Below are 12,258 nucleotides of genomic sequence, written 5' to 3' on the forward strand. Positions count from 1 at the left end.
TACATTACAGTCCTGGCATAACCCGTAATAAATGACACACCAGATGGTCATCTGCCTCTTAGCAGTGGCATGAGCCGTTCCTCCTAATGGTGACATCTGAGACGAGTTCAGTTATACACTTGTGATAAATAGACTATAAAAACCTGGTCTGTATTCAAAACGCCTGTTATATGTTGACAAATAATGTCATGTTTAATTATTGCATGCATTTGTGGAGCTCATTCCTTTGTGTGGTATTCAATATAAAATAATTATCACCCTAATGAACTCCCCTTTATAATTGTGCTATAAACCAGCATTGGGCAAAATTCAACATTTAAGATCCCATAAGATGATGTATTGGAAAAACAGGAAGAGAAATTTAGAGAACTGAAATTCAAGAGAAATCAAATAAATGTATAATTTTGTTAGTCCAAGTTTTTCAGAACAAACATAAATAAATGCATATTTAAGTTAAACTAATTTAGACACAGTGGTTAAATACGGTTCTATCAATATACTGTCAAAACAATTAAAACTGATTTTAATTTTGCCAGACACCGCATTGTTTTAATCTAATTAAATCTAATAATAATAACAATAATAATAAATACTGATGTTGGATTTATTGGTTACATATTGATGCTTGACTCAATAGAGCCTTCTGGTAAATTAAGTGTAATTCTGACGTGCAGGTCAATAAAATTATAGTAAATGTATTTAGCTAATAATAATGAAATTAAATATATAGTTCAGTCATGAAACTTTATGCATGTTTATGACAACTGTCATTAAGTGTCATTCGCTCAGTTATGTCATTTTTAATGCAAATATGACATTATTTGACCTAACCCTACCCCTACCCTTACCCCTAACCATAGCCCATAACAAAGACATCTCAAACAATGTCATCTTTGCATTAAAAATTACATAACTGAGCGAATGACACTTAATGACAGTTGTCATAAACATGCATAAAACCTCCTTCATATTCATGACATGTGTCATGTCATGATTATTAAGGTGTCATGTCAGTCTTATGCACACCCCTTCAAGTAAAGTGTTACCACTTGTTTTTATCTCAATGAAATGACATAATCAACCTGACTACATTAGGTTACTTACATGGATCAGAGTGGATTGAAATAGCCCCTTAATGTAACATTTGCACATTTTTTATTTCATATTGCCATTGCCATTAATATTTGCATTACTTAAAACTTAATCAAAGTAAATTCTTTTATTATATAAATTTTGCAGTAACATTAATGTTTACAAATTTTTTATAGACCAACGGCATTTTCATTTTTGATGTAAAATCCGTATGGTTCTATTAATTTTTGTGGAGGAAGGGCATTGAGCCTAAGGGTTATTACTTATGGGTCATGAAGCCTGGGCCTCCTACACAAGGCGGGGCTTTGTATTCAAATTAGATGAGAGCAAAGTAGGTGTTTGTTGTGATGCATACTGCCATAAAATAAACAAATGCAGTCACAAGCAAAATTGCACAAGTTAAACTAGCTACAGCCAAAGCCGTGAAACAGATCATATTTACCATCTGGAGAGAAAACACACACACACACACACACACACGCACATTCAGAAACAGAAGCCAAGCCTTTAGGCTATCCGTGACCATCCACTAGTAGTTGCCTGCAAAGCACTCAGTCGATCTAAAACGCATGAATACAAACACGTTAAATTGAAATGCACACACCACTGAGGACACGTCTGCACATATGGTCAAACAAAAGCTTGCACACACAATTGCAGGCAGGTACTTGACTGAGTGCAATCAAATCATCATCTGTGATGATGCAGTCTCTTTCTATTCTGAGTGAACTGATTCTGTCCTGTGGGTATGATTTCATAATGAAAACCTCAGTAACAAGGCTGTTTTTTACGGATTCTGATTAATTATCCTTAAAATATGAATGTAAATGAAGTCTTTTCGAGGCCTGCACCTCTGGACACCATTACTTTTTATTTAAGCTACTGCAAATTTCCTGATATCTTACCTTTCCCATACAACATTTAGTCTACTTCCGTCCTGATTTATTCATTTCTACTGAGACAGTTACAGTGACTATTTGAACTATTTTACTCTCATAATCTCATTTTAATGCTCTGAGACACAATTTCAAACATCTCAACATTAAAACATGCTAAACATTAAAATATCACTATTTGGGAGATATAAATACCCATAAATAAATAAACAACAATAACAACTATAATAATAATAATAATAAACATTTATTACTATTATTATTGTTATCATCATTATTATTAAATATGTATTTATTTATAATAATAATAATAAATATTTTTTATTTTATAAATATATTTTTTTAAACTATTGAATTATGATGATGATGATGATGATGATTATATTATTATTATTATTATAAAATTGTTAAACTATTAAATTATTATTATCATTATTATTGTTGTTGTACAAGTCCAAATTGGTTTTGTCTTTTTACTTTCTATTATAAGGCTGAAATGGGAGTCAATGGTGACTGATCCTGGATCAGACATTGAATGGAGATTATAAAAGTCATACAGCTGGCTAGGTGCTGATGGGTGAGGACAGGCAGGCGGGACAGGATAATGTCACATGTTCAGGCAGAGGGATGGGCGATGGGCCGGTCACAGCTAAGCCTGGAGGGGGAAGGGCCCCCTAGGGACGCTAGATGGAGGGATGATAATTACATTCAGCACTCTGGGAGTTGTGGAGGAAATCAAATGAATGGACCTGCTTGCATTTGAAATTACCTTTGTCACAGAAGAGCAGCTGTCACTTAAAATGGGTCTGTGGCCATTTTGCCTTTCTTCGGACTGGCTTGATGGTGTTCCTGAAGTAGATAAGGGGTTATGTCACTATTTAAAAAAAGACAATGTAATGTTTCAAAGAGCTTGGAAGATTAAAGAATGAGGTTTTAGCATTATGCAATGTTTATCTCAAAGAACACAGCATGCACTAACAGGTGATTTATAAAAAAAAAAGGCATCAAAGGGATCAAACCCCAACCTTGTCAAACAGTGCTTTCAGCACCATTATAACTGGACAGCAAGGTTTTGGTATAGCCTTCAATGAATATAATGGAGTTGGGTAAAATTCACAGTTAATGATGAATAAATATGAATAGATATAAATGTATTTTCATGAATGTCAGGAAAATCAGGATTTCACATGCTTAAAAGACTCTTTTATAAACCCATTAGTTTAAACTAATTTAATCCAGACTATCATAAACAATGTTAATTCCAATGCTAATTTTAATTACTTTACATTTAAAAGCATTTTCATTTCAATTCTTAAAGCCACAAACCCCTGCTTCATACATAATAGCTGTATATTTGTCAAATAAAAAAGAAAAATGTTTTTTAAGCTGCTTGCGATGAATAAAATGGGTAACATTTTTTCAATTAAGAATGAATAAATATTAAATATTTGGAATCAGTGAATATCTTAATTTTGACAGAATTATTGATCTCATGATGGTATTCAAAATTAAAATGCATACAATCATCAAAAAAAGTTTCAACACGTTTAGAAACAAGAACTACTGTGAAATGGCATTTGAAATGTATGTAGTGAGTCAGACAGATTATGCCATGCTATGATGCTTCAAATATAAAATCCAAATAGAATGCTAAAATAATAATAATAAATGTTATTGAAAAATACAGATTTTTTTTGTTATTATTATCATCATCATTATTGCACAGTTTAAAATGTAATACCAAAAATACAAATACAATTTATATACAGTGCAGGGAGAGGGGCTTATTTAAAACCTCCACCTAAACTTTTCACAAAATTTAAATCAAACTAAATTAACATACAGAAATGTATATAGCTACATCCAAAAAATAAATGAGCAATGTAAATGTATCAGCGTATATATGTACATACTTCTATGAATGCATACATGCATCCGTCTGTGAAAAGTGCATACCGTAGATATGTATATATAAAGTAACAAATATAAAATGGCAAGAAAATAATGATTTTACCTTTGAAGCAGTTTTGAATTCCACTCTATTTTAATTATTTAAAATGTATAAACATTCTCAATATAGTTCTTAAAGGCACAAATTCTTGCTACATATACAGTACATGGTTACAAACTGACCAAACTGACTTGCTGTGTAATAACTTGCATGATTGTCGTCTACTTGACCAGATGATGGCAGTACTGTGCTACAACTGTGGATCAACATATTGTAGGCAACAAATAGGTGCATGCAATATACCTTCACTTTATATGTGCTCCGTGTATCAGCTGATGTTCCTATAGACCAGGGATCCTCAAATCTGGCCCACGAGATCCACTTTCCTGCAGAGTTTAGCTCTAACCCTAATCAAACACACCTGAGCATGCTAATCAATGTCTTCAGGATCATTAGAAAATAACAGGTAGGTGAGTTTGATCAGGGTTGGAGCTAAACTCTGCAGCGCATTGGCCCTCCAGGGCAAGATTTGAGGAACCCTGCTATAGACTGTAACAGATGTCATTAAACAATAAAACATTGTAAAATCTCAATGAACCTCTTCATCCTTTAAAAAGACAATGGCTTTAGTTTGAAGATATAAACGAGGTATATACTGGAAGATTCTGCTCAGTGTGTTATATTTGAGGGTCACAAGAATACTATTATTTGCGACTTGCTAACAGAAATTGACTGCAGTCTCTGGAAGTGAAAAGACTGTCAAGGGTGAGACAGTAATAAAGGAGGACAGCATAATGAGCCAAACTGCCACTTCATATCAGTGTAACCTTCAACTCTATCACCTCTGGAGAAAGTGATGACTGAATGCAGATCTGACCATGTGGAATAAGCCAACAGCATTGTGACCCACTCTTACACTCTTAAAAATAAAGGTGCTTCACGATGCCATAGAAGAACCTTTTTGTCTAAATGGTTCTATAAAGAACTTTTAACATCTGAAGAACCTTTCTGTTTCACAAAAGGTTCTTTGTGGTGAAAAAAGGTTCTTGAGATTATAAAAAGATAATAAAGAGATGGTTCTTTAAAGAACCTTTGACTGAATGGTTCTTTGTGGAACCAAAAATGGTTCTTCTATGGCATCGCTTGAAGAACCTTTTGAAGCACCTTTATTTTTAAGAGTGTAGCTCTGGTATGATCAGAGAGATCATGCTCTTGTCTGGTTGGGTTGACAGTTAAATTGGTGATTTGAGACATCTGAGACTTCAACAGCAATGTTAATTATCTAGAAGTTTTCATATTCTTTAAATGCCACAGAGCCATAAAAGAACTGCAGAAATAAATCTGTAGATATCAATTGGTTTCACTTCATAACCAAGGTTTTATGTTGGATGTGGTGACCAACACAATATTAAAATTGTTTGTCATACAAAATCACAACAAAATTGTCCAATCAAACATTTAGATACGGCATAACTCCACTGGCCCAAAATGCAATGCAACCTGATACACACTACCAGTTATGTATGGTCAGCAAGAAAGAAATTCATACTTTTATTCAGTAAGGATGCATTAAAGGTATAGTTCACCCAAGTTCACCATGGTTTCAGGTCCCCATTGACTTCCATAGTATTTTTGGTTTCCATACAGTTTTGAAAGTGAGTTCATGATGCCAGAATTTTCATTGTTGCATGAACTATACCTTTAAATTCATGGAAAGTGACAGTAAAGACATTAATAATGTTACAAAAAAAGAATCTTGAAAAAAAATGTCTTAAGGTTTCCACAAAAATATTAAGCAGCACATCTGTTTTAAACACTGAGAATTGTCAAGAAATGTTTCTTGAGCAGTAAATTAGCATATTAAAAAGATTTCTGAAGGATTACGTGACACTGAAGGCTGGAGTAATGACTGCTGAAAATTCAGCTTTGCATCACAGGAATATATTGCATTACACTTGTATTAGCGACCAATGAATTTGTGCCAAAATACCATAGAGTTTGACTGGACACACAGCCTTTGACATCAACAACAAAATATATGGGAATGGTAAATATATGGTAAATGGACAAATATTTTTTGATTTGCACTGCTTTATATTACATAAATATACATTTTTATTCCATTTAATTTCTAGTACACTCTTAAAAATAAAGGTGCTTCACGATGCCATAGAAGAACCTTTTTGTCTAAATGGTTCCATAAAGAACCTTTAACATCTGAAGAACCTTTCTGTTTCACAAAAGGTTCTTTGTGGCGAAAGAAGGTTCTTCAGATTATAAAATGGTATAAAAAAAGGGATGGTTCTTTGAAGAACTTTTGACAGTATGGTTCGTTGTGGAACCAAAAATGGTTCTTCTATGGCATCACTTGAAGAACCTTTTGAAGCACCTTTATTTTTAAGAGTGTATGTGCTGTTTTATATTCAGAGTACATTCAAACTGCATGACTTCTGAAGACTTTTCTCTTTCCAACATTCCTTACAAGCCACATTCTGAGTCAGACAGATTCCTTATTGCTCAGCCTTGCTTTGTTGCACATTGTATTTTGTTGTCTAGGCAGCATCTCTGAAGGTCCAATGAAGACTTTGTAGCAGTTTCATTCTTTGCCAGAATGCCATTCTGCAATCACAAGCATAAAATCAGTGTGAGTCTTGCATGGGCATCAGCTGACACTGATGTCAAGCCCAAAGTGAAAGGCCATTTTCTGCAGAGACGCCGGCCTGTTCTCGTCTCTCAAAGACATGAGAACAATCAGCTTAGGATTCAATAGAGTTTGCAACCCTACTGCTGCCTTCATATGGGTTAATAAAGACGAAATTCCACTCAGGCATGATACTAAAGGAAAGAGGCAGTTGGGTGTGCTCCCCTCCCTCTTCCACCCAGTCTCATTTTGGAAAAGAATTAAAGAATTTTGCCTGGCTCAATGTCTTTCATACTTATAAGCAGTACCACACAGCCCAGAGCTAACAACTACACATAATAAATAAATAAATAAATAAAACCTTTGCAACCCTTGCAAACACCTAAAACTCTTTAGCATCATGGTGCAAAGTTTGTTATATTTATAACACTCTGTAAAATGATCAAGTTTGGCTTAATTTGTTTCACACAAATTGGCTGAAAAAGTCAACAAGAAATGTTAATGATAAATCAATATATATATATATATATATACACACACACACACACACACACACACACACACACACAAGTGAGGTATAAACAGAATTGCATGATATAAAATCACAATTTTGAGAAAAAAATGCCCAAATTGTGAGATATCAACTTTGTGAGAACAAAAGTTGAAATTTATGTCTCACGATTCAGACCGTTTCTTAACAGAATCGAGAAAAAAAAAAAACAGAATTGTAAGATGTAAATTTGAAATTTCGCACTCAGAGGTTCAGATACAAATGCTATAAGAATTATTTTGTTCCTTTGGCGACAGTATTGTTAAACTTAAACTCAAATGTGAAAAATATAAGGACATGATTGCTTACAAATGCAGGAATCTTGTTACGTGGTCTATCTGTATTGCCCAAAACAAATTTCCCTTATGAGGGATAAAGTAAATAATAATAATAAATAATAATAATAATTGTGAGAAAAAAAAGTCGGTAACACTTTACTTGAAGGGGTGTGCATAAGACTGACATGACACCTTCATAATCATGACATGACACATACATAATCATGACATGACACATGTCATGAATATGAAAGAGGTTTTATGCATGTTTATGACAACTGTCATTAAGTGTCATTCGCTCAGGTATGTCATTTTTAATGCAAATATGACATTATTTGACCTAACCCTACCCCTACCCTTACCCCTAACCATAGCCCATAACAAAGACATCTCAAACAATGTCATCTTTGCATTAAAACATAAAAAACCTTCATATTCACACTTAATGAGAGTTGTCATAAACATGCATAAAAAACCTTCATATTCATGACATGTGTCATGTCATGATTATGTATGTGTCATGTCATGATTATGAAGGTGTCATGTCAGTCTTATGCACACCCCTTCAAGTAAAGTGTAACCAAAAAGTCTTATATAAAAAAGTTTATAGCTCACAATTCTGACTTTTTTCTCTCCGAACTGCGAGATAAAATTGTGAGATAAAAAAAATCACAATTACCATTATAAATTTTTTTTATTATTATTCTTTGGTGAAAATAGACTTCCATAATATATTTATATTATTAATGGCACAAACCATTACCTATATTCATGTAGTGCCAAATGTCAAATTCTCATAAGCTCATCATTCAATGTCTAAACATAATTAAAACATAGTATGACTCAAGATATAACACATATATAACAATATAACAAGTGCCAGTTATTCCTGATCCAGCAAGCAAAGCATTCTTAAGTTCAAACACTCAGTTGCTCTTGAAAGCCATGAGACTGCGGCTATAAGGGCCGGACCATTGAACAGTACTGTTCCTACTGAGCCTTTATAAGCACAGGGTCAAGTTAGCAAGACAATGAATGCCACAAACGGAAGCTACAGTGCATTCGCTGTTCCTCAGTTTTCAAACAGAAAGTAACTTTTCCCAGGACTCATGTTTGTGGTTTTAACAGCCATTTCAATGTGACTCTGAATGCAAACTTCTGCATTGTGCCTGACAAAAGAGCTCACAAAAGGAGAGAGGAAGTGGATCACGACATTCAGTGCTGAGTGTGCACACACAAAAAGTCACATTTTCATGCCACAATTTACTGTTTGTGCAAAATCAAAACCTTTGTCATCACTTACTTTATTTACTGTTGAGTGCCCTCTAATAAATTGGCAATGGCAAATGCCATTGTCAGTGGCAAAACTGGAAAAAGAAAAGTCTGGTGTTAGATGATGATTAAACCTTCATTATTATATCATTTTTTCTCATTCCTTTTGGCTAACCAATCTGATTTTAGCAGCATCATGAGATTAAACAGGACAGAGACTCAGCTAGTTCCCTTGAGCTCTTCGTCTATTGAAAGTCTTGCTGTAGTCTTTATTTATTAACACAAGCCATCTGTCCTTGTGTTCTTCGACATATGTGTTCAAATGTTTTTAAGATGTTTTTGCAGAATTTACTGATGCATGATAAAATAAGAATAGTATAGATCCCAACTGCAACCTGCAATCAGAGTTTCACATTATATGTTCAATGAAATGTACTGTAAATGTAGGTTGCCAAGAGCTTTCACATTCCTGTATGCAATGATCCACTAAGCAAAATAGTCAATAAGACAACTATTTTAAATATAGAAACTTTACATCATATTACAGTGTGGACTGCATGAATAATAAAACAAAATATGCACATTTATAAGTTGGTTTGATAAAAAAGAAGTGTAAAACTAATAGCAAAGTGTAAGTGAAGGACTTCAATTTGTAGCATTTGTAAATCACTCATGGGAGAACTTTGCTGGAAATAAAATATTGAGATCATAACTTCAGACTTGACAAATATTCCAAACTTGAACATGAATATATTTAGCTACAAAAGAGGATGTGTAAAATGTTACATGTGAGTTTCTGGGAACACACTGGTCACTTGCAGGAATGCAGTGAACCAGTTTCTTCCCAATGCTATGCTGATTTCACACTTGTGCTGCGTCTCAATTCACGTTCTATCTATATTCTATAATATCCATATAACAGTATGCAAGACAAAAACTACAAATTATAGCACACTAAAACAGTAAGCCAAAGGTGCCCGATAATACTAATATATATATATATATATATATAATATTATATATATATACTGTATATAAAAATGTAGTATTGCCTGTATGATTGTTCTCATGTCTCTCATGTCACTCCCGAAACAGAAGATAAGGAGATACTGATAGAGTTCTCATTTGATTTTCAATTGAAAAACAGTTCTGAGAAATGCAAGGTTGCCACAGCATTTTTTAAATAAAAGCTAATACATTTGAATTAGCCTATTACTTACCTTACACTCAAATGTAACTATAGGCTAAGTAATTGCAAGTTATACATTTTTATCAGTTCATGCATTCGCTGGGACACAAACCCATGACAGTGGTGTTGCTAGTGCAATGATCAACTGTTTGAGCAATTTCAGAATATAGCGTAAGTATGCAAACGGAGATGTAGCAAACCTTTTGAGCACATTGAATAAATGTAAATAGAGTGCTGCAGGGATGACATATTTTCATAGGCTAAAACCTGATAACATTTTAGCACTTCTGGTTCCATCATGAGTTTTCTGAGTGGGTTTTTGGATAAATGCCTGAAATAAGGTTTGCAGTAACCCAGTGGTTCCCAACCCTGGTCCTGGAGGCACCCCAACACTGCATGTTTTGCATGTCTCCTTAATCAAACACACCTGATTCAGATCATCAGCTCATTAGGAGAGACTCCAAGAGCTGAAACTGGTGTGTCAGAGAAAGGAGACATGCAAAATGTGCAGTGTTGGGGTGCCTCCAGGACCAGGGTTGGGAACCACTGCAGTAACCCATTGAAATTTTTTTCCCCTTTTTTTATGTTTTTACTTGCCTTTTGCAAGGAGGTTAACAAGTGGCTAAATGGGACTACAGAGGTTGTCAGGGACATTAACATCATCATTTTGTTCATAAGCACACTCTTGCAAACTATTCTAACTCAAACTTTCAGGGAAAATGTTTTTTTTTTTTAAATAAAGACGTCTATGGCATAGTTCGTTTATAGCCTACGGCTAGCTTTTTACTTCTGGTTATTGTTTTTAAGCTTCAGAATTCATAAACGTTGAGTAAGTGTGAATTCGTTAGAATCACACATCGTTAGAATTATAATCTTTTGTTGGTCACAAGAGCTTATTTTCTGCAATAATCCAAAAGCCAATAGAAAAATTGGGTTTTGTCAAGTGAACCAGGGGGATGTGAACTTCGTGGTTGGTCTATAAAAATGTATCATCACTTCAGCACTGGGACTAGCATGTAAATAAACACTGCTTTCTTAAAAATTCTGAAACTTAAATATCTATACGAATTGAAGAAAACACATTTGATTTTGAACTAAGCTACATGAAAACAGGTCAAGATCTTTGTAATGATTTCTGAACTGAATTTAATCAACTGGTATGTAATCCCTGCCTCAGCTCATAAAATTAACCAGCATATTCCATGAATTCCAATTCCCTGGGGGCTGCCATGGTTACACAATCACCACAGTAATCCACAGCTTAAATAGTGCAGTAGGTAAATAAGGCCCATCAAAGCAATAGTTTGAAGACTGAACAGGCTCTGATGAGGGCTTGCCCAAGCATAATGAGGCCCTGTAATCAGTGCCGGGTTGACCTATGCCGTCTCTAGCATTGACCTTCCCTGTTACAGCTCTTTAACTTCTAAAGTAGACGCAGGGCTGCCAGCCGAGCTGAATATATGTGACAGCAATAACTAGCTAATCGGCCAGTGAGTAATCTGTTATGATTAGGCCCTTGGGTCTCATATGTTTACAGCAAAGGACATTTGGCGGTAAAAGGAGATTTGTAGTAAACAATGCATTCTGGGACAATTCACGAAACCGCTATTTTTTGCTAGATTTTAAAGTAAAATAAGGGTCATACTACAAAATGTCTGGAAATAAAATAAAAAATAATAAAATAAACAGAACTGACCCAGCATTTGAGATACTCCCCTGACTATGCATCAACCCCACTACTAATCTAAACTAAACTAAACTAAAATAAAATAAAAGCAAAAAAGTGGACAGAACTGAACCCAGCATTTAAAATAATCACCAGGCTGTCAAAACATTACCGTAAAATGAAATGAAATGAAATGGTGGACAGAACTGAACACAGCATTTGAAATACAGGCTGTCCCATTCCCAAAACAAAACAAAATAGTGGACAGAACTGAACCCATCATTTTAAATAGAGGCTGTCGCATTACCATATTTTTCATTTCATTTTATAAAATAAAATAAAACCAGGACAATGTCTTCTGCTCACCAGTCCAAGTAGGGAGACAAAGCTCTCTGAAATGTATGTGGCTGTCAAACTCCGGCCCACCTCAGCACAGCCTTGTGTGGCCCACGCTTTAAAAAAAGCCATCCCTCCTTCAGTGCCGCCAGAGTGGCAGGGCAAATATTGACCCGTCCCTGTTACAGACGAGTCTCTATGGGGAACTCTGAAGAACACGGTTACCTGAATCGTTTTGCATGAACCCTCACATGTGCGGTTTAAGTTGTAGCTCACCATAAAATTGTTAAAATACTTGTCAAAGACTTTACTCTGTGGCTGCTCGACCCCTAAGAGCAAGTTCATGCAAGCTGTGAGGCTGAATGTCATCAATATCAAAAGTCTCAG

The sequence above is a fragment of the Sinocyclocheilus grahami genome, unplaced genomic scaffold (assembly GCF_001515645.1).
Source record: "Sinocyclocheilus grahami isolate Dianchi unplaced genomic scaffold, SAMN03320097.WGS_v1.1 scaffold244.1, whole genome shotgun sequence".
Classification (NCBI taxonomy): domain Eukaryota; kingdom Metazoa; phylum Chordata; class Actinopteri; order Cypriniformes; family Cyprinidae; genus Sinocyclocheilus; species Sinocyclocheilus grahami.